General features: G+C 40.1%; 1 protein-coding gene across 1 annotated transcript in view; it reads left to right on the top strand.

Annotated features, from left to right (window-relative positions):
- The window catches only part of LOC132895234 (transcription factor 4-like), a 289,660-nt gene that overhangs the window by 110,220 nt on the left and 155,292 nt on the right, over positions 1 to 24,148 (top strand).

The following is a 24,148-nucleotide window of genomic DNA, read 5'->3' as shown; positions in this document are numbered from 1 at the left end:
GTAAACGCAAAATGCAGCTTTTAAATTATTACTTTTTTTTAATTAAAAGTAAAGGGTTAATCAAAACCTGTATCATCCATGTGAAAAAGTAATTGCCCCTTTAAACCTAACAAACTGGTTGGGCCACCCTTGGCAGCAACAACTGCAATTAAACGTTTGTGATAACTTGCAGTGAGTCTTTTACATCACTGTGGAGGATTTTTTTTTTTTGCCCACTGTTCTTTGCAGAATTGTTTCAGTTCACACTGGAGGGTTTTCGAGCATGAACTGCCCATTTAAGGTCTTGCCACAGCATCTCAATTGGATTCAAGTCAGGACTTTGACTAGGCCACTCCAAAACCTTAATTTTATTTCTTTTGAGCCATTCAGAGGTGGACCTGCTTGTGTGCTTCGGATCATTGTCCTGCTGCATAACCCAGCTGCGCTTGAGCTTTGGGTCACAAACGAATGGGCAGGCATTATCCTTCAGGATTTTCTGGTAGAGAGCAGAATTCATGGTTCCGTCAATTATGGTAAGTCGTCCAGGTTCTGAAGTAGAAAAGCAGCCCCAGACCATCACACTACCGCCACCGTGTTTGACTGACTGCTGGTATGATGTTCTTGTTTTGGAATGCTGTGTTAGCCTTATGCAAGATGTACCAGGACCCATGTCTTCCAAAAAGTTCTATTTTTGACTCATTAGTCCACAGAATGTTATCCCAAAAGTCTTGAGGGTCATCAAGATGCTTTTTGGCAAATGTGAGACAAGCCTTTGTATTCTTTTTGGTCAGCAGTGGTTTGTGCCTTGCAACTCTCCCATGGATGCCATTTTTGCCCAGTGCCTTCCTTACTGTAGAATCATAAACACTGACCTTAACTGAGGCAAGTGAGCCCTGCAGTTCTTTAGATGTCCGTTGGGGTTCTTTTGTGACCTCTTGGATCAACCATTGAAGCGCTCTTGGTTGAATTTTGGAAGGCCGGCCACTCCTGGGAAGGTTCGCCACTGTTCCAAGTTTTGCTTTGTTTTGTTTTTCCCATTTGTAGATAATGACTCTCATTGTGGTTCGCTGGAGTCCCAGAGCCTTGGTAACCCTTTCCAGACTGATAGATTTCAATTATTTTGTTGTGCATCTGTTTTTGTAACTCTTTACTTCGCAGCATCTTTTTAAGATCTATTAGCCTATTTCATATTGCCAGCCTGCTTCTATTTATGTGATATTTAGATTGAACAGGTCTGGCAGTAATCATGCCTGGGTGTGGCTAGTGAAATTGAACCCAATTATCAATTAAATTTGGTTAATTGTTTCATTGGTTGAGGGGGTAATTACTTTTTCACATAGGGCCATGTAGGTTTGGGTAACTTTTTTTTTTTCCATCAATAAATGAACTCATCATTTGAAAACTGCATTTTGTGTTTACTTGGACTGTCTTTGTCTAATATTAAAATTAGTTTGATGACATGAAACAGGGCAGCGCAGTGCTGTAGTGGTTAGCGCTGTCGCCTCACAGCAAGAAGGTTCAAGCCCAGTGGCCAACGAGGGCCTTTCTGTGTGGAGTTTGCATGTTCTCCCCGTGTCTGTGTGGGTTTCCTCCGGGTGCTCCGGTTTCCTCCACAGTCCAAAGACATGCAGGTTAGGTTAATTGATAGCTCTAAATTGACCGTAGGTGTGAATGTGAGTATGAATGGTTGCTTGTCTCTGTGTCAGCCCTGTGATGACCTGGCGACTTGTCCAGGGTGTACCCCACCTCTCGCCCATAGTCAGCTGGGATAGGCTCCAGCTTGCCTGCAACCCTGTAGAACAAGATAAAGCAGCTAGAGATAATGGATGGATGGATGGATGGATGGATGGATGGATGGATGGATGGATGGAACAAATCAGGAAGAGAACAAATACTTTTTCACAGCACTGTAAGTCACTTGTCCACTTCGTTAACTCTTTTCCTTCTTCTGGCCATCGCTCTTTATCGTAGTGAGTCTGTATGGGTGTGGTCTTCTGTCGCCTGTAATACTGAGCTGCGCTATGGGCTGTGTATGCCACAGTGATGCAGATTATCAGGCTGTGATACAAGAGCTCAAGACTAATTAAGCTTGATTTAATCCATAAAAAATGCAATACACATTCCTGGGCTGTCTGTGTTTCTCTCTCTCTCTCTCTCTCTCTCTCTCTCTCTCTCTCTCTCTAATGAAGCAACTTCTCATAAATGATAGATTAGATCCAGAAGTAAAGTAACTGCAGGAGTGTGAGCAGGATTTTTCCCCATGAGTTATATCATGTGAGTGTGAGTTTACACCCAAGAGGTGCACAGACTGGTAATGTTAAACTCTTCTTATATTAGTTTTAAATGTCCCTGACATTTAAGATGTTTAATATCCAGACATTCATGACAGGAGACAGAACCTTAGTACTGACTGCCCTGCATTGTTTATTTGGTCATTTTTATATGGCTGGTTATGTGATGATGTATTTGTTCCAAGGAACACTGTGCACCACTGCCTCTTCCTGATTTGTTTGTGGGTAACCCCCCCCCAAAAAAAATAAAATAAATAAATAAATAAACCCAGATTAAATTCTTATTTCCGTCTGGAGTCTTTAAATGCAGAGCAACTTGAGGACCAGGCTTGTACTTCATTTACTCATATATTTAGCAGATGGATGATTCTCCACAATGGAGAGCTGTTTTTTTTTTTTTTTTTGGTGAGTATCAATGTTGCAACAGACAAAGTTAGGAACACCAGCAGGATTTGACAAATGGGTGTATGTTTTCACTCACACATTGCATGTTATGACGTAAAAGGCTCGTATCCATAATCTGCTGCAGTTTCCATACATCAGCAGTAGGGTCTTTTGTGATAATGGAAATGTTCCTATGATCAGAGTAGCATGAGAATAAAACAATGCTGCACTTGTGCCTAAATCACTCTAATGATATTACATTTTCGTCACTGGAGTAACACCAACAATTTTTCTGAAGTTAGTAACCAAACACATATGGCCAGAAAAGTATCTCACATAGATACAGAGTGTTTTCATTACATCAGCAGAAAAAATCTTCCACATTAGAACAATGACAGACTTCAGTGATCTAGAAATGTTCATTTCAACCTCCATATTCAACCCAGATGTGCACACTGGAATACTTGGCCTCAGTGCCACCATGTTTCCTTGTTTATACATGCACACAACACTTAAAACTGATCTAAATTGACAAATATAATATCGATAAAATGCCTCAATGGAGGGCGGCACGGTGGTGTCGTGGTTGGCACTGTCGCCTCACAGCAAGAAGGTTCGAGCCCAGTAGCCGGCGAGGGCCTTTCTGTGTGGACTTTGCATGTTCTCCCCGTGTCTGTGTGGGTTTTCTCCGGGTGCTCCGGTTTCCCCCAAAGACATGCAGGTTGGGTTAATTGGTGGCTCTAAATTGACCGTAGGTGTGAATGTGAGTGTGAATGGTTGTTTGTCTCTGTGTATCAGTCCTGCAATGATCTGGCGATTTGTCCAGGGTGTACCCCGCCTCTCGCCCATAGTCAGCTGGGATAGGCTCCAACTTGCCCGCTACCCTGCACAGGATAAGCGGTTACAGATAATGGATGGATGGATGCCTCGATGGACTGGCGTCCATTCAGGGTGTACTGCATTCCCTCCTCGCAAATAGTGTCCCCAGGCTCACAGGCCCTGGATTCACTGTGACCCTGAGCAAGGTAATGCTCAGGTTGAATATGAATGTATAAATTCAATATGGTAAATATAGTAATTTGAGACAGTATTGTTCAAGCATAGATTCCAGGTCTTCCTGGAGATCCACAGATGTTCCCAAGCCAACTGTGAGATATAGTCCTGGGTCTGTCTAAGGGTCTCCATCCAGTGGGACATGTCTGATACAGCTTGAGTGGGAGCTGACAAGAAGGCACCTTTATAAGGTGCTCAGACCACTTCACCTGTCTCTTCTGCATTCAGAGGAGCAGCAGGTCTCTTGAATTGTCTATCTTGAATCACTGCTGGTTGATATGATAGACCAGTATTATATGGACACATAATCTACAAAGCTAGCTACAAACACCCATCCACTATTCAGATGTCTTCCTGTTACCAAAAAATATTAATAATTGGAGGAAAATGTCGACGTATAAATTGCATCCATGCAGAACATTTCTGTCTATTCGAGTCAAATAAGTTAAACGCTGTTTAATTAAAGGGCTGGAAATGTCTGACATGCCCAAATACTACAGCGAAAACAATGGGACTGTTCAGTTTGAGTTCTTTTTATGGGTAGTGGCGGCTCAACAGATAAGGCTCTGGGGTTACTGATCAGAAGGTTGGGGGTTCAAGCTCCAGCACTGCCAAGCTGCCACTGTTGGGCCCTTGATCAAAGCCTTTAACCCCATCTGCTCCACGGGCACCATATCATGGCTGACCCCAGCTTCATAACAATCTGGGACATACTTGCCAACCCTCCCGATTTCGGCGGGAGGCTCCCAATTTTAGCCTCCGCCTCCCGCCTCCCAATCGTATTTGTTAAAAACTGGATAATCTCCCGGTTTTGGGAAATCCCTACCACCAAGTTAAAAATACTCCCGATTATGTCCAATCAGAATCGTATGAGAAACACTGCTGACGTCAACTGATTTTTAACCAATCAACGAACAGAACGACGGTCACTTCCGTAATGTAGGATTCACCCAGGCTGTCCGACATTTTTTACAAGCAGTCATTCATCATGGCCACTAAACCAAATACCAAACAGCAAAAATATGAATGCAAATACCAGGTTGCATGGGAGAATGAATTTCCATGGATAAGCAAATGTTCGACCAACCAGTTACACATTTTAAGGTAAAGATACCTTAAATCAGAATATAATGGACATTTGAGTGTGAAATTAAACTAGTCTTCCATACCATTTCACAAACAAACTGTACAACTTCTAAAGTGTTTAGTGAAATTTTGCATGACAGAGAATTTGTTTGGTGAGTGTATTTGAATAGTGTGGGAGTGTCTTAGTGCTATTTTGAATTTATGTTTGAAAGTTTTAAGTGAAAATTCACTTGTAAATTATCTGGAAAGTGATTGATTTTGATAGAGTTTTGAGGTTTTAAGTGAAAGATTACTAGTGAGTGTATTTTGGTCGTACTAAAATTTTGCATTCGAGTGAATTTCTTTGTGGAGTATATTTTGATAGTATGGTAGTATTTATAGTGCAATTTTAAAATTTTGTTTGAAAACTTTCAGTCAAAGTTTGCAAATGAGCAAATTCCTTTGATGCATTCCGACAGGATTTTGATAGTATTTCTAGTGCTTTTTAAAAATTCTGTTGGAAAGTGTTTAGTGAGAGAGATGCATTTTAGTACTACTAATTAAGACAGTGCAGTATTTATTTAATTGAGTTGTTACTATTTTGGTTAAATCTTGTTAAAATTTAATTTATATATGATATTATAGTTCTCTGTATTTTTACATGAGCTTACAGAAGGAAAACACATTTGATGCAATCCAATAATACTTTCATTCACTGCGACTATTTTAAGAAATTATAAACATTTGTCTAAAGCATCACTTGAGTTATTTTCTGTGGGTCTCTGTATGTATACAATATTCAGGCATGAGATTTTTCAGCTAAAAATCTCATTTAAGCAGACTTCCCCTTTATTGTTATTATATTAAAATTCAAGATAAGAGTATTATTTCAGATTTTTCACTCTGAGCTCTCTCATGCCTGATACATGAATCCCATAACCTATAGTAATTGATAGAACAAAATCAACAATTCAAAAACTCTTTAATTGTATAAATTTCAAATGGTTTGCAATTAATTGGGATCCACTGTTTTTATCGTTTCAACCGCGCATCATACCCTCGTCCAATTGAAAATGTCGTTCACGCACTTTTCTCCCCCATGAGAATTTTGAAAAGTTGGCAAGTATGCTGGGATATGCGATTAATGTGTCTTAATGTATATGTGACAAATAAAGGCTTCTTCTTCATCATCATCATTCAACACTTCACTTCCATAGTAGCATGGCAAGTCTTTCACTACGTTCAGACTGCAACCTGAAACGACCCATATCCGATTTGTTGTGAAATCCGATTTTTTTGTTAGGCCGTTCACATTACCAATTATATGAGACTTGTATGCGATCTCCAATATGAACGGAAAACGACCCAAAAGTGTCCCGCATGCGCAAATTGACACGTAATAAGCACATCTACATAATACGTAAACAAAAAAAAAAAAGCGGACTCTTCATGTTTAATGATTTCTTTTTTTTTGTTTGTTTGTTTAATTATCTGGTTAAAGTGTGAGGTCTCGTGTGTGTTTTTGTTTCTGAACTGAAATGAAAACGTGTAGCCTGGTAACGAGGGTTGACTCCTAAATGTCTCTCTAATTTCTATATAAGTGCACTACATGTTACTAGGAAGTAATGGGTTTTTAAACTCTATATAGTGCACTCGAGCTTCAGTAGGCAGTCATTTGGGATACGGCCGCTGTATTACCAAACTCTTAATTCAGGCTTAATAATTTGCACATATTTATTTCGTCATATTAATAAACTTTTTCTACATTTTTATAAATATTTATTTAGATTGTTTATAGCCAGCTGAATTCTGCAACTTCTCTCAGCACTGGCTCAAGGTGCATAAACACCAGTGCAGTTTGCTATGGAGATGAGGCGAGACCTGGCGATGTGGTTTTTGTGGTGGCGGTGGAACTCGCACAATAATCTGATTAACAGCAGACTAATGAGACCGAAGGTGTCAAATTACTGGAAATTTCCAGAACAATCTTATAATCTTGTAATACAGGATGGTTTAAGTTATAAATCAGTTATAGAAACTGTTTTATTTAATCAGGCTAACAGATCAACATCCAGGTCCCTACCAAATCCACCATTAGCTTGATCAATTCTATAAAAGTCTATTTAAATTCTGAAAACTGTACAAATGTTGTTGTTTTCCACCAAAGAGGCGGGATTAGCCAACGTAGAATAGTGACGTTTGTCTCTTGTTGATGACGTGTAGGTCGCATGAATGCGACCTGTCCGGTCAGACTGCAGTCGCATGTGAAAATAACGGATATGCATCGGAATTAGGACCACATATCCAAGCGGCCTGGGTCACGTGAAAAAATCGGATCTGTGTCGTTCAGATTGTCAATAACAAATCGGATACAGGTCGCATATGGGCAAAAAAATCGGATATGGGTCGTTTCAGGGTGCAGTCTGAACGTAATCTTTGAGGACTAACCCAGGAGCTCCATTGTGAAACCAAAACGCACAGATAATTTTTCAGGAAGCCAAAAAAGAACCAGTGCTCCTCCCACTACATGGTGCTTCTCATTTGCATAAAGTTTAACTCCTTAACTGTTTTGTGTTTTTTTGCTTCCTGTTGCTGTAAATCACTTCTTTAAAAAAAAAAAAAAGAGTTTCAGCGTCGTTGCGTTGTATCAGTCGCAGTGTGAATGCAAGGTAAGTCAAGCTGCTGAAAGTTCATAAAGATGAAGTGTAAACACATATTCCTAAATGAGCTTTTTACTGTAGGAAGCTGATAGAAACACTGTGCATGCAGCTGTCTGGATCTATGAGTTTTGCTGTACAATTTGTTGTTGCTGGAAAATTCTGTGCAGCTCAAATGAACTGTACTCGTATTGCAGTGACCTAAATATCTTACAGCATGCATGTTAGTATTATCAGACAGTGAAAGCTTATGTATGTAAATCTTGGCTCCGTAAATGTGCAAATCTCACAAAAGAGGGTTTCTGGGGAAAAAAGGAGGAACTGTCGACGAGATAACTAGCTGTATAAAATCACTACTCCAAATTCACCTAACATGAGGACTGCTTGGTTGTTGGTCTGGAGAAGAAAATAGGAGATGAAAATCTAGTGTGCCATTTGTTTAACTTGCTGAACTCCTGGTCCAGAGCATCCAGTGTATGAATAATGTTAATGTCACTGAAGAAGAAAGAAAGAGAGAGAGAGAGGGAGAGCACAGTGATCCTGGCCCATTCATTCAAACAGAAAAAAATTATGTAATGTTCTCCAGCACTAAGAACTTTACAGATTACAGTGACATGCTTTAGATAATCAGCACAGGGATTTGGGTTGCCCTCCAAGCCCACACACATTCATCGTGAGCACCAGTTCTCTCTCTTTCTCTCTCCCTCTCTCCCCTCCTGTCCCCCTTTCTCTCAGTATTTTTTTTTCTCTCTTACCCTCTCTGCCTCTCTCTTTCATTTTCTCTCTCTGTGTGTCTGTCTGTCCTCGCTTTCAACTTCCCTTCAGGCTTTACCCATTTGGATCATCCTGCTCGCTCTCTCGCTCTCGCTCTCTCTCCTACAGTCCAGCGGTCTTCACTCTGGTCATTTAGAGCAGCATTAACTCATTAATTTCACTCGCAATCACCTCAGTGCTGCTGAGACTGGGTTTACACTGCTGAAGCACACACAGGGATTTATGATGCTAACCTGTGTGGATGTGTGTCTGTACATCTGTGTGCGTCTGTGCCTGTGTGTTATTAGAAACAACGTATGAAAGCCAGTGGGTTCGAGACTGTAGGAGCTGGGGGATTAGTCGAATGTGCATGTACACATGTGTTTGTACATGCTTGTATGTTCATGCTTAGGTGGGTTTACAGATTCAGAATTTCTAAGTGTGTGTGTGTGTGTGTTTTCAACCAGACTTTCATGTATGTGTGACTGTGCAAATTTACGTGTGTGTGTGCGCACACGCGCATGAGGAATAGGCCAAGCAGGTGCAGGTGAGCGAGCACAGTGCTTCTTTACTGTCACTGTCCTGGCCACAAAGCACATGCAAGTTTTGGACTTGTAAGCAAGTTTGCTAGGAACTCTCCTTTTTTTGTGTTTGTGATTTTTTTTTTTTTTTCTCTTCAGCACTTTTCACACAGCACCAGTTCAGTAGTGTTAATTCAGCAGAGGTTTTCTCCCCGGATGCAAGAATTTTCTGCAAGTCTTTGAAGTTTGAGAGAGTTTTGCTGACCTTTTGTGATTTGCTGATAATTTATTAGCTCGTTTTTAAATGATACAGTACAAACTGAGCAAATAAAATAGAAATATTATTGATGAGGATTTTAGTTTGTTTGTTTGTTTGTTTGTTTGTTTGTTTGTTTGTTTTTGTTTGTTTGTTTGTTTTTTTGGCAAGTTCTAGAATTTAGCAGCTGAGCATCCCGATTCTGAGCAGCTCTTTCCATAATGTTATGTGCTCCTGTTATGCTAAAGGTTCTCAATTTGTATATGCATTCTTAGTTAAGTGTGATCTACACGATGCTTTAGGTAAACTAGGCTCTGATTTTTGCGTGGTTGTTTTTCATGCAGTAGGGACCACTGAAATCATTCAGTGAGCCTTTGTGCCTGTGAATATGGGCAGAGTCATCCTAGAAGAGACTCCCATTAGGATAGAAGTGTTTCCTCCGAAGGTGATCAGACAGAAGAACTCTGTATTAATTTGCTTCCCTCTAAAGAGAAAGGTGAACCAAATCATGGTCATCTGTAGCACTAGTGTGATTATAATGACTAGCAATTTAACGAGAAACATTTTAGCAAGCTAGCTGGGAAAAGGCATCCTGTGGTAATGCATGAAACATAAATCTGTAAAGTTCACAACTTCAGTATACCCTCACTGGCCACTTTAATGGGAACTTGGTCTTGATTCTAAGATTCCTGTTCTTGGCTGCAGGAGTGGAACCCAATGTGGTCTTCTGCTCTTGCATGCTGAGATGCTTTTCTGCTCACCACAGTTGTAAAGAGTGGCTATATCCTTCCTGGCAGCTCGAACCAGTCTGGGCATTTTCCACCGCTCTTATCAACAAGGCGTTTCCACTGACAGAACTGTCACTCACTCAGTGTTGTTTGTTTTTCACACCATTCTGTGTAAACTCTACAGACTGCTGTGTGTGAAAACCCCGGGAAATCAGCAGTTTCTGAAATACTCAAATCAGTCTATCTGGCACCAACACCCATGCCACAGTGAAAGTCACAGAGATCACAGTTTTCCCATTCTGATGTTTGAAGTGAACATTAACTGAAGCTCTTGATTTGTATCTACATGATGTTATGCATTGTGCTGCTGTCAAGGGATCGGCTGATTAGAGAACTGCAAAAAAAAAAAAAAGGCAGGTGGATGGCTGTTCTAATAAAGTGACTGGTGAGTGTTGAATTAGTCCAACCCAATTTCAGGGTAAGGTTATAAAAATGTTAAATTTAAGGAAGTTGACCCATTCTTGACTTATATATATATATATATATATATATATATATATATATATATATATATATATATATATATATGAATTGAGTGGTGACTTTGCACTCATAGATTGTGTTCTTTTTTTTTTGCAAATGATTGAGGAAGTACACACTTATACATTTTAAGTCTAATGATGTATTTCTTTTCACATGTAATGTTTTAGAACTTCGTCCATTCATCTTCAGTAACTGTTTTATCTTAATCAGGATTCATGAAGCTTCTAGAACCGATCACAGTACCAATAGACACCATTCACACACTCATTCACAGCTGGGGCAATTTAGCATTACCAAGCTGCCTACGAATACACAAACACAGGGAGAACATGGAAACCCCACACAGACAATAATCCGGGGTTGTAAGTGAACCAGGGACTGGAGCTGTGAGGTGACACTGTCTGCTGCAAGACTGTGATGTTTAGAAATTATTTTATATGTTTAAATAATGTATATAAACTCCTAACAGTACGTGTGTGTGTGTGTGTGTGTGTGTATTTTCCTGACCTAAAATATCAGTTTCATGATGAAATATTCTGGTTTGAATTGTCAGACTGTGGTGCTGAACTAGATATTGCTCAAACAAAAACACTTCTTCAGTTTAAGTTGTAAAAATCAGATAACTGAGATTTTGGGGAAACTTTCACCACACAGGTAGTTATTTGAGTAGAGTGTAAGTTTAGAGAAAATTCTGAGATCCAAATACCAATGTGCACAGTTTTGGTAATAACCCCTCATTTAAATATGCTTAACTCAGCCTAGAATACACCGCAAAATATGGAATTGTTTTCCTCTGTCCATTCATGAGCAGTTATTGATATGAAATGTTAACTATATCTATGTACTGGATTCCTCACCCTTAACATTTCCTGTGCAGCCCAGAGTATGCATCACACACACACACACACACACACACACACACACACACACACACACACACACGCACACAAACAGGCCCAGAGTATGCATCTCACCCACACACACATACAGGCCCAGAGTATGCATCTCACACACACACACACACACACACACACACACACACACACACACACACACACACAGAGGCCCAGATGGCATTTGATGGGCAGAGTCGAGGGTCCTGAAGGCATGTGACCCCGCCTCACTCCAATCTTCACCTTCGCCATTCTAATTAACACACTCCTTCGTTTCTGTAGCCACCCCTCGATGCCGGGTCTGATGCTTCCTACTCCTCTGAGGGTCTATCCCCCTGCAGGCTAGTTGCCCCACTGTGGGAGAGAGGTGAGGGTGCAAAAAATGAGCAGAGATGAAGGATGAAGAGAGAGAAAGAGAGAGAGAGAGAGAGAGAGATGAGGCACTAAGGTGAGCATTTCTTGGCGTGAATCCCAAAGCTGAGAATCTCAGCTGGGGAACGTCAGGTGTAAATTGACCATTAACTCCATAGACACAAGTTCTTAATTATAAATAAATAAATAAATAAATAAATAAATAAATAAGTTTCACGCTTATTTTATTTATTTAAAGAACTAATAACTGCTGTAATTTTTTTTGCAGTTATTTCAGTTGTTTATTTTTTTATTTGTAGCTTGTGTGTGTTAATATTATTTACAGTATGTTAATTATGTATAAAATTAGATATAATTTATATATTAATATTTTCCAGATAAAATGTCGAACACCTCTAGAGGCCATACATCCTGGTGTCTGAAACACACACACACACACACACACACACACACACACACACACACACACATATATATAAAATTTAATAATGAATCTCAACTTAAAACACATTGTATCTTTAAGTTATCTTGGGATTATTATTATTATTATTATTATTATAGTTTGTGTTTATTTAAACTTTTTATTTTGTTTCTAATTACTTATGTTTGAATTTTCTTCCCCCTCAACTGACAAATAAGGATTTCACATGCTGTCATATCAGACAAATGAAAAATAATCCATCAATAGAGCAGAGGGAAAAAGAGTTGTGTCACAGAGCATCTTAGCATCTTCACAGAACTTTTAGATGTATGGAGAGATAGATAGAGAAATGTATCGAGAGAACGATAGATATGGGTGATACAGAGGACAAAAGCAGAGAGAGAGAGAGGAAGAATGTGTGTAAGGGAGACAGCCGCTAGGAGAAATGTGAAGTGGATCGGCAGGCATGTTGAGGAGGAGTAAGACAGACTATGAGAGAGAGAGAGAGATGAAGATGTCAGGCCTAGCTCAGGGCTGCAGATGAGTCCTTTCGACAGCATGTAGGACCCTGTGTGTGTGAGAGAGAGAGAGAGAGAGAGAGAGAGAGAGAGAGAGTTTGTGTGCATGTGTGTGCAGATGAGCCCTCGTGGGAGCAGGGCCGGGTTGTTCATGTAGGACCTCTCTCTCTCTCTCTCTGTCTCTCTCTCTCTCTGTGTGTGTGTGTGTGTGTGTGTGTGTGTGTGACAGACTGTGAAATGGCGCGTTGTTGCGCGGCTGTGCTGCACCTGGGCCCTTCAGCTCTGATTGATTGGTTTGGTCATGTGTAATGGGCCCATCTGCCTACTCCTGTTTTTCTTTTTTACTCATAAACACTGTTCCCAGCGGCTGAAGGCAGATCAACTGGATTTTGTTGGTTTTTTTCTGTTCTTTATTTTAAAAAAAGAGAGGATGAGGGAATGAAGAGTTTGATTATTTTTAGAAGGGGCGAAAATGAACGCAAGAATGAAAGTAGAATGCTCCTCAATTCTGTCATCATAGGTCTTAAGGTGTGCACAAGTTTGTGTGTTCTGTGTCTCCTCCTGTTCAGGTGTCCTCGCTCCATCTCCCTTTCTTTTTAACGATCACAAAAATAAGCTTTGTGAGGGCTTTGGCACAAATCTCCATTATGACTTTTAATGCAGCCAGGAGTTTCCTGTAACGGAGCCAAAACTTAATTAAAGCTGCTGACATCATGCTGGAGTAATTAAGCATGGCATTAATTAAGCCAGAATAATTCTCTTTTTTTTCTCATTAATTTAAAAAAAAAATTGGAGCATTTAGGAGTTTTGGGGTTAAAGCACGATTGAGGGATGACAATGGAGCAAGCAGGGACGTGAAGACAGGATACGAATGGGAAGTGAGAGAAAACATGAAGGAAAGTCCCCGCGGACTAGAAAGAAAAAGGGGGAAAAGTTTACTTTCACCAGCCTCCGTTTTGTACGAGGCTGATCGGATCCATGCATCCTGATGGCTAATTACGCTTCGGAGAGCATCGACAGCTGCATTCATCATCATAAAACGTAATAATTAATGACATTCCGACAAAGAAAAATATGCAAATGAGCACTCATTAGCATTTTCATATTCAGCTCCGATAATGCTTTTGCTGACAAGGTTGTAATTAATGAAAATTCATGTCGCGGTCGGGAGATTGGATCGGCTTCATTCCGCGCACAATTCCCAAACGCTGGCATTATGGAGAACGGGGAGCGCTGCCAACTTTTTCTGGGGAAAAAAAGAGAAAGAAAGGAAAAAACCACCCCTAAAAGCAGCACATGCAAATGAGGAGCTGGCACGATGGAGGGATTTGGGAAGGGAGGAGGGGGAGAGTGAGCGAGTGTATATTTGGGGGGCTGATCTGTTTAACTCTTGCGGGTTTTGTCCCAAACAACAGCATTAATTACCACTATTTGACTTTTTTGATTTCAATGTAACTCGGTTCTCTCTCTACTGCTTTTAAGATATTCAGAGGTGTTGCTTCTTGGAAAGTTAGTAACGTTCGGACTGCGTCACGTGTTTGAGCACACGTGTGTTTTGAGAGAGTAGATCTCTACTGGTCCTCACTGTAGTGTGGTTTTAACGTCTCCTTTCTCTAGCTGTTACGGTGTATTTGTGTGGTAGTTAGTTAGGTAGTTAGCTTGAGGATTTTCTTAATGAACTGATATAACACACTAATAATGGAACAGTTAATGAACACACTGCCAGAGCTGCTGCAAGCTCTTTTGTTTTCTTCCGCGCGCGTGTGTGTGTGTGTGTGTGGGGGGGGCTGTGAGGAACGTGTGAGCACGTTTGGGAACACACACCTGTGTGTCTGAGGGAACGGAGAATTGCAGCTGATTAGCATCAATCTGCAGAGGTGCTGCAGCATAGATGGAGCTGAGAGAGAGAGAGAGAGAGAGAGAGTGGGTGTTGGTGTGTGAGAGTTAGACAGGAGGTGTGACCTATCTCTCTTTGAGGGTTAGAAGCTCTCACAAAGAAACTAAGCGATAAGGTGTCTTTCCATCTGTTTACTGAGGAAGGTGTGTGTGTGTAAAACACGATGACAGTACATGCAGTTTAATGTTATAGTATGCTATGAATTATTTATTATAAAGCTATGCACGTACAAACACAAATATTTTTACAAAAGTATGAATTTAAATGTGCTCGCTTCGTAGCAGGTTTTTAAAAGCTACAATTCTGTATATATGAACACACGGTCCCATAATCATTCAGAAGTGCAGTCCAAAAACAAGCAAACAAACAAAAATACAAGTAAACCCCAGTATTATATTGTATTACAAATAAAATTATTACACTGCAAATAATAATATGGCACTGCACAACGTTACCAGACAGAATAAACTAAACGTCCAGACATTTCAGGTTTTCATTTTGTTTCTAATGCATAATTTTTTTTTTTTTTCAAAGCCAATCAAGTTCATATATTATGTATAAAGCCAGTTCTGACAGTGTACAACAGAAATGCAAAATTAATATACAGGAAATTAGCAGATTTTTAAAATAAATTTTTTTTTTTAGGTTTTTTTTTGTGTTACATTTATATTCTCATGATAGAGACTTTCTTTTGTGTAAATTAAAAAAAAACAGCTTTTCTTTTTAAATCAAATAATTTTATACGAAATAGTATATGTAAGGATTATTATGTATATTCACTTACAAATATTTAAGATGTCAGCACTCCAACTCTGTAGCACTAAATATTCTGGAGGGGAAAAAAGTACATGTCGAATCAGTGGTTTTTACCAAATAAAAGCACATGCTCGTGTGTCAGCGGTTTCTATTTGCCAAAGGTTTCAAATGCCCCTAAATTCACCCTGTTGCTGGTGACAGGAGTTCTTTTTTTTTCCGACTAAAAGATTTAAAAGTGAAGGCGATTTGCATCGGGGTGTGACTAATCCGGTCCACGTTCAAATAAAATGTCGTGTAGTGCTGCGTCAGGATCTGTTAATGCAGGAAAAGAGTCAGGAAATGACTTCACAAGGGCAGGCACGTCCATTCAATTTCTCTCTCTCTCTCTCTGTGTGTGTGTGTGTGTGTGTGTGTGTGTGTGTGTGTGCGTTGTGAATGAGCTGCATGTTATTAGCGCTGCTTTAAGGCTGATCAAGAGTTCGTCTGAGCCGGAGTTCTGCAGCTTAAGCTACCTCTGCGCTGCCATATTTAATTTAGCGTGTCGCTTCAATGAGTCTGAATAAGAAAAGCAAAATACTGCCCAAAAATGTGATGAGCAAGAAAATAAATGAGTTAAAGAGAGGAAATATTTTAAGGATTTTAAGGATGGGATCGTGTACTGTATTGTAGATGCTGCTGATGTTGTTGCTTTTTACATAATGCTGTGCTGTGCGTGTGTGTGTGTGTGTGTGTGCCAGATTGGCACCAGGGTGCTGGTGAAGGAGGGGGTTGGGGGCACATTTGCCCTTAATATTCTCATGCCACACATAGACACAAAGATGCGTAAACAAATTTGACGTTGCTACAATAATGAGCTGTAAAAAAATTATACATCTATAATACTTTGCTCTCGAACAACAAAATCTAATTCATTCATTCATTCATTCTTCAGTAGCAACTTCCTGGTTAGGATTTTGGGAACACTGGGCACGATGCAGGAATACACCTGGATAGGACACCACACACACACACACACACACACATTCACACCCACGGGCAATTTAAATCCATCCTGTTTTGGGGAGGTTGGGAGGTTTGAAAACACATATACACAGAGAACCTGTTCAGGATTCAATCAGGGACCCTCGAGCTGCTCCACTGTCAACAATGCAGTTATTTAAAACTCTTCCACAGGAGGGCATTTTCTGACATTGAGTTAAAGGGAATAAAACGGCAGCGCTTGATTAAGCATGTGTGGGTTTTTTTGTTAGTGTTAATTGAAAAGTTGTATTTCAGTGCTATATTATTGGTTTTGAAACAAAAGAGGAAAGTGTGTGTGTGTGTGTGTCGCTTCTGCAGCTTGGCACAGAAAACACTTTCTTGATGCTCTGGCTTTGTATCCCGATAAATGCGGGTACGCGGGTTTGTGACAGTTTTCTACCTTGCGTGTGTATGTGTGTGGTTATTTGTGAATATATGATGTTTATGCTATTGTTTTATATCGTGTGTGTGTGTGTGTGTGTGTGTGTGTGTGTGTGTGTGTGTGTGTGTGTGTGTGTGTGTGAGATAGGCGTCTCTGCTCTGATTTGCCGGTTTCCGGCTCCTCTGTTCTAATGCGGGGCTTTTGAAGTGCAGTTTGGAGTGCAGGGGCATTTAACACCAGCCGTGCCAACTCTCTGTCTCTGAGCAGCGCTTACGCTGTCCCCCAGGGTAACGGAGGCAAAAAAAAAAAGAGAGGCAGTAAAGATGGGAGCAGGCTTTAGGGCTGAGTGTGTTAGATGCTAAGAAACACTTCATTTATGTTTTAAACCCTTCTCAAACCAGGAGGATACAAGATTAGTATGTTGGGGTTATTTATTTTTATTTTTTTTCCTTTTTCTGATTCTCTTTTTGTATGTATGTGTGTCTGTGCCCAAAAGCAAGGAAAAGTGTGGTGTTAATTACCAAACAGCCCTAAAGGACAAATGCTTCATATTTGTATTGAAATATTTGTATTGAACTCTGGTGGTTTGAATTTGTTTAATTGTTTTGTTGGCAGAGAAGGTTCAGTGGCCTGCATGAGACAGACTAGTTTGTGCTTCGAGTGAGCTGCCCTGCTTTATTTAACTACGCTCTGTGTGTGTGTGTAAGGTTTTAGTGTTTCGAACACTTTGTTGGCGGTGTCTAGACTGATGCTGTGATCCAGTACAGAGCCTTGGCCTGAACACTATACTATTATAGATTGGATCTTCTGATGTACAGAAGCAGACTTAAGGCATGCTCTGTATGTGATGTTCTGCATAAATTAGCAGCAGAAGTCAAAAAGCACCACACATGCACACAGATACAGTGAATTTAAATAGTGTGTGACCTTATATAGTATATAGTACATTTGTGTGTTTAGTGTCTTTATATACAGTTGTTTGTATAGTGTGTGGATATGTGTATAGATATATAGAGGTGTTTATGTAGAGTGGAGGTTTATTTTACAGGTATGTGTGTTTACTATCTAAGTGAGAGAAGGTGTTTGGTGTGTGTGTGGGGGGGGAGAGGGATGTGTCTTGTGCTGGCGTCTAAAGGAGAGGTTTTAATTTTGCAGTTTTTTGTGTCTTCTCATAGAACATGCGTGGGGGGGGGAGTCAGATGTTCCATGTCTCAGGCAGTGAGGGGTTGTTTTTTTTTTTTTTCTTCTTCTTCTTCTTTTTTTTTTTAATATGGATGCTTGTGTACTAATGCCTCACAATATAATTTGTCTACAGACTCCAGTGAAAAGTCAGTGGAAAAAAAACCCAGACCTATGAGTATAAAAAGTCTGGGACATCATTTTCATTAAAATGCAAGTGAAAAAGAAGAGAATTATGTCATGGCATTAGATGATCTCTGTACATTTGTGACAACTGGGAGACGGGAACCTGACAATGAAAGATGTGATTGTGAAAAGGAGGCTGGCTTACAATGAACATGTTAACACAGGGCTTGACATTAACCTTTGAATCCACTCGTCCAGTTGGACAAGCAGTAAGATTTTTCGCTTGTCCTGACCATAACCTTTTTATTACTACATATTTACCAGTTCAGTGAAAGGAAAGTTGTTAACAAAGTGTATCAAAAAGCAGTTATGATAATATATAAGTATAGTTATGATAATCATTATGCTTTAATGATTTGTAATTTTTCAATAAAACTCAAATTTTAACTGTAACAATAAACAGAAACTATCCAAAGCCCCATTATGATGCATGTGTTGTTCTAACCCATTACCTGATCTGTAGTTCTAAGAGTTAGACTCACCCAAATTCAAAGCTTCTGGAGGAAATAAAGTTAAATCTTGATTATTCCACTAAAACATGGGGTATAAATTAATTTGAAGAAGTGAAACCGAAAGAAAACGAGTTAGACATGATAAGGGTTACAGAATCACGTCATGAATGAAAACAAACCGTAAGTGAGTTCGTCACTGTCGTAAAATTCCCGCAAAATATTTTCCGACATTTGTGATGGTTGATGTGAACCATACAAAAGAAAAATACAATGAATGTCCAAATGAAATGAAGATTCACCACAGATATTTATTTTATTGAGGTATTTGATTGCCATTTCTCTTATTTTTATGAAATCAGAGTCTAATAATCTATAATTAGATATTACAGCATGGTTATTTTTACACACACACACACCACACACACACACCTGCTGTACTCGGCTTCCCTGGAATTTCATAAACAATAACACGGCCGGATCACTGAGGAGATTGAACTAGTTTTGTTGGAACTTTATTGATGTGACTCTTGAATAATTACTACTTTTAAAATGGTGATTTTCAACAAATATTCAACTCATCCTGTCGGACAGATCGATGCGGATTTGACTTGTTCACACCAAACATTTGGTTGTCCCGGACAGTCGGACTACCGTTAACGTCGAGCCCTGAACAAGAGGTGTGTTTAGGTGATATCCAAATAAATTGAACCTCGCATTCGCTTTAAAAACAGTGTGCCGTGATTATGACTAGGTTTTAAATTGATATATTAATTTTAGAAAACGTGCACGTGGACTCTTGGCTAAAATTCACATCAGGGAATGTTCCATTTCTGTAAATGAAGATTGATTCTATCTACTATATGATGTTCTGGATGTAATGACACATCCTTCTGTCCAGGGTACTTTATTTCCTGTGGGGGTATTTGGGTGATTGATACTGAAGTAATGTGATGTTAATAGTGTACATTAAAAAAAAATATATTAAAAAAAACCTGATTGTAAGAAATTACTGTTATTTGAAGTCAGGAAACTACAATGAGAAACTTGCACAAATATTTCCACGTTATAACCAAAAGTGCACTTCTGCTTCTGTCTCATCCACTACAATGCAACTATGATGGTAAGAAAATATCGATTAATAGAAACAAACACGGGCGGCACGGTGGTGTAGTGGTTAGCGCTTTCGCCTCACAGCAAGAAGGTCCGGGTTCGAGCCCCGTGGCCGGCGAGGGCCTTTCTGTGCGGAGTTTGCATGTTCTCCCCGTGTCCGCGTGGGTTTCCTCCGGGTGCTCCGGTTTCCCCCACAGTCCAAAGACATGCAGGTTAGGTTAACTAGTGACTCTAAATTGACCGTAGGTGTGAATGTGAGTGTGAATGGTTGTCTGTGTCTATGTGTCAGCCCTGTGATGACCTGGCGACTTGTCCAGGGTGTACCCCGCCTTTCGCCCGTAGTCAGCTGGGATAGGCTCCAGCTTGCCTGCGACCCTGTAGAACAGGATAAAGCGGCTAGAGATAATGAGATGAGAATGAGATGAGAAACAAACACCCACATTAGCTAACATTAACCCAATAGTATGAGTTTATTGTATCGGAGATTCACTATTTCAAAATGGAAATATATCCTAGCCTCGAGTGCAAGTATCCCATTTAGCATTGAGTTTTTTTGTCTTCAGAGGAGGTCCAGAGAGGCACAAACTCTACTTCACGTCCACAGGTTCATGCATTTCTGACCATTAAGATATCAAAACTGTCAAGAATGGGAAGAAAATTGCCTTAATAAGTTAGTAATATGCCTGCATTATATCACATAGTTATGCTTGAGCTTGCACTAAACTAGAGCCATAGCATAGTAGTTCCAGGATTTTTTCTTCAGCATGTTATTTTCAGGGGAAAGCTGGATTATGGTTAAGGATTTGCTACATTTGTACAGTGCTGCTTGCAGCCATTTTCAGGGTGCAAAAACCTGACAAAATTTTTAAAATCTTGCATTTTATATACAAAACTGGTGTACAAGCCTAAACACATGCTTTAAGTCCTGTGGCCACAGCAACACACAAAGTACAGATGGCTGCGTATTCTGGTTAATGTACAAACTTTTGGTGGCTAGTTTTGTGTGTGATTTTATCCGTGTGTGATTTTATCCGGTATATTTATGTGATTTTGTCAGATTTGGCAACCCTGATAATAGTACATATGTCACGAACACATAGAGCTAACAAGAAATTCAATACAAACAGGACTTTTGTGACATTGGCAATTTTCCATTTGTTATAGAAGCCGCAGTCATCCATAAGAAAAAAAAATTAAAACAGTTATTCTGAGCACGTCAATCTTCATAAAAACCGGTTAATAAGCCAAGGCACATGAGCCGTATTATTGCTTTCCATTTGCTTGTTCTGACAAGTCTTTACTTAACAAGTTCATTTATTGACACATTATCTTAGTTAGAACTTGCATTTCCTCTTCAGTTCTGTGGTTGATACAACAGCAGCAGAGTGCATTTAATAGGTGTAGTTTGCATGAAGACCTTTCAAACTGAATGTTGATTTCAGACTCACTGTGAGCATATTTTACCATCACCTGCACCTCCTGACATACTTGCATCTGGCCTGAGACTGGATTTAACTGGCACTGAAACCACTGCAAACAATGGCTAGGCCACTGACCAGCATCCTTAAAGCACATACGCAGAGCCTTTATTTTTAAATAAATTTCTGAGTGGATAGTATCTCCATCCTTGACTCTTGTATGCTGCATAATATATATATATATATATATATATATATATATATATATATATATATATATATATATATATAACTTTTTTTTTTTTTTTTTGGGCAGCACGGTGGTGTAGTGGTTAGCGCTGTCGCCTCACAGCAAGAAGGTCCGGGTTCGAGCCCCGTGGCCGGCGAGGGCCTTTCTGTGCGGAGTTTGCATGTTCTCCCCGTGTCCGCGTGGGTTTCCTCCGGGTGCTCCGGTTTCTCCCACAGTCCAAAGACATGCAGGTTAGGTTAACTAGTGACTCTAAATTGACCGTAGGTGTGAATGTGAGTGTGAATGGTTGTCTGTGTCTGTGTGTCAGCCCTGTGATGACCTGGCGACTTGTCCAGGGTGTACCCCGCCTTTCGCCCGTAGTCAGCTGGGATAGGCTCCAGCTTGCCTGCGACCCTGTAGAACAGGATAAAGCGGCTCGAGATAATGAGATGAGAATGAGATGAGAAACAAACACCCACATTAGCTAACATTAACCCAATAGTATGAGTTTATTGTATCGGAGATTCACTATTTCAAAATGGAAATAGTGGGATAGGCTCCAGCTTGCCTGCCACCCTGTAGAACAGGATAAAGTGGCTAGAAATAATGAGATGAGATGAGATGAACTGACACAGTCACATTCTGAAGCAAATTAAATAATCTTATACCAGTAACTTAAACACACAATACGAGTTACATGTATTAATCTAAATGCAGGTAAACAACGTGTTTTTTTTTTTTTTTAATCCAAATGAGAGTCGGAGCTTACCCGTCTGTGTTCTCGCTTCTTGAAGGCCAAGCTTGTGGCCGATTTGTTTTTGAAACAATCTGACTTTCAGTTGTTCGTTCAGTTCTCCGTTCATTCGCTTCTTCCACGCAAGGGTGAGATGGCAGCGATATCCAGTTTGGAAATCAGACGGCTGCTCCACTCATTCTCCATTCTCTCCATTACTGAGTACTCCGCCATTACTGCTCAGCTCAGGCAATTACTAAAACCCGGGACGGAACGGGATGTCATCGGTTTTAGCAACAACCGCGCGGAGGTCACTGCCCGAGTGATAATGTCATGTCCTGTTCCAGCCCGGGTTTTAGCAACAACCCTCAGCTCACACTCCAGGAGGACTGGTGCAACTGAACTCACTTTCTTTTAAAAAATAAATAACTACTTTCCTTTTCTTGTAGTTTTCTTTTCCTTTAATTGTTGGTACTGCACCCTCTTTCAATACGGGCTTATAGCCAATGCTCCTCAACAGATCAGAGGTCTCGTATGAGTCTTCAGTAAAATGTGCAGAGCAGAGGAGAGACCACTTCGTAGGCGCCCAATGGGCCCGTGAACTTCTCACAAAACGCGTCCAAATCTTTGCAGTTTGAACATTCTTGGGCCATGAATGCAATGTAAATCCGCCTTCTGTCATGTTGCTGCACCCGCCAGCAACACGTCTATGTGTCATGACGATAAATTAGCTCAAAATGGAGGATCGGAGTTGCAGTCAGCTCTGTGTTTTAGTATAGCGGAAATGGCGATGAGACCAATAGACTTCCTGCTGTGACGTTACAGATGTCAAGGTCATTCACTCAGGCTGCTACCTGTATGAATCACTTTAATCGTAAAAATTACTATATTAGATTTATTGTTAACGCTTAAAACTATTCCTGTGCCATTCTTGAGGTCTCAAGGCATTTATAAACGGAAGTGAGGCCATGGCTCTGCGTACCGTATATGCTTTAAGCCCAAATTGTTTCATGGATAATTGAGAGGCAAGCAAGAGACTCCTTTTGGAGTATGAGATGAGGAATCAGGATATTTGAAGAGAATAAAATGTGCCTACCACTCATCACACACATCCCTATTTTTTTTTTATTGTAGATTATCAGACTGCATGTTCTTCTTGGCCCTTCTGCATGTTCTTCAGTTCACCCCAATATTTCTTTTAAAATGTGCCAGCACTGCTGGTTTTGTTGGCATTCAGTTAACAATCCTAAATATGGTGATGACATATCATGTACTCTTCAAGCATTATGAAAATATTTTTTGCTCTGTCTCCTGCAAAGAGAAAGTCCTTGTTCAGCCTGTTTCATGAATAAAGATTATGATATGGATTCATAAGATGAACAGAGTACCAGGTTTGAGCTACTTTCTGGTGTGGGTTAGCTTACTAATTTCACAAAGGTTGGAAAAGTTTGGGGTTCTAACCTTTTTTACTCCGCACTATCATCAAATAAAAGAAAGGGAGTGAAATGAGGGATTAGAAAAGATAAAGAAAGCAAGGAGTGTGTGTGTGTGTGTGTGTGTGTGTGTGTGTGTGTGTGTGTGTGTGTGTGTGTGTGTGTGGCATTAAAGAGGTGGAAGAAAGGAAAGTGAGATGTGAAAGAGAACAGTGATTATGAGGGGGAAAAGATCTATTCTTTGAATAGTTAAAAGTTCTTAGCTTCCTAATGGGGTTCTACTTGGAACCCTGTTTGCTGTGTTCCCAATTGTGGGGTTCTACATATAACCTTCAAGTTTTCCCCAAGAGAGACACCCGAAGAAGCCTACTGTGTGCATATGTGTGTACATGTGTGTTGCGTTGCGTAATGTTGTTGTTCATCACAAAATGAAGTGGGTCAGGTGTGTGCTACACTCATTATCCTCCTCCAGCTGTTCAGCTGCTGTTTTTACCCACAATCCCCTGGTGCAGAGGAGAGGTGTTAGAGCCATTCATTACCATTTCTGACCTTTTCTTTATTAACACATTCCCTCCCTGTTTATGTCTTTCCATCCTCTTCCTCTACCTCCATCACGCTATGCTCTCAGTAATTTGAAACTTGTTGTTTTTGACTAAATTTGAGAACAAGTTCAAGAGCTTTCAGCACAAAAGTTGGCTACGAACACAGGAAGATTTGTAACGTCGGTCTCCTCATTAAATGTTCTCTATGGAGCAGTGACCGGTGTATTTGCAACCTTGTGAGCCATTATGGGATGAAATTCAATCCTCTGTTATTCAACCCAGAGGATGCTTCGTCAACTATTAATTATAAGGGTTCTGATAATGTTCAAAAAATTCAATTTAAGCTTAAAATATCAGTTATGTATCTTCATTGTTCA

This window comes from Neoarius graeffei, chromosome 12, assembly GCF_027579695.1.
Source record: "Neoarius graeffei isolate fNeoGra1 chromosome 12, fNeoGra1.pri, whole genome shotgun sequence".
Lineage (NCBI taxonomy): Eukaryota > Metazoa > Chordata > Actinopteri > Siluriformes > Ariidae > Neoarius > Neoarius graeffei.
The sequence above is the reverse complement of the archived record's forward strand: the minus strand, read 5'-3'. Positions and strand labels throughout refer to the sequence as shown.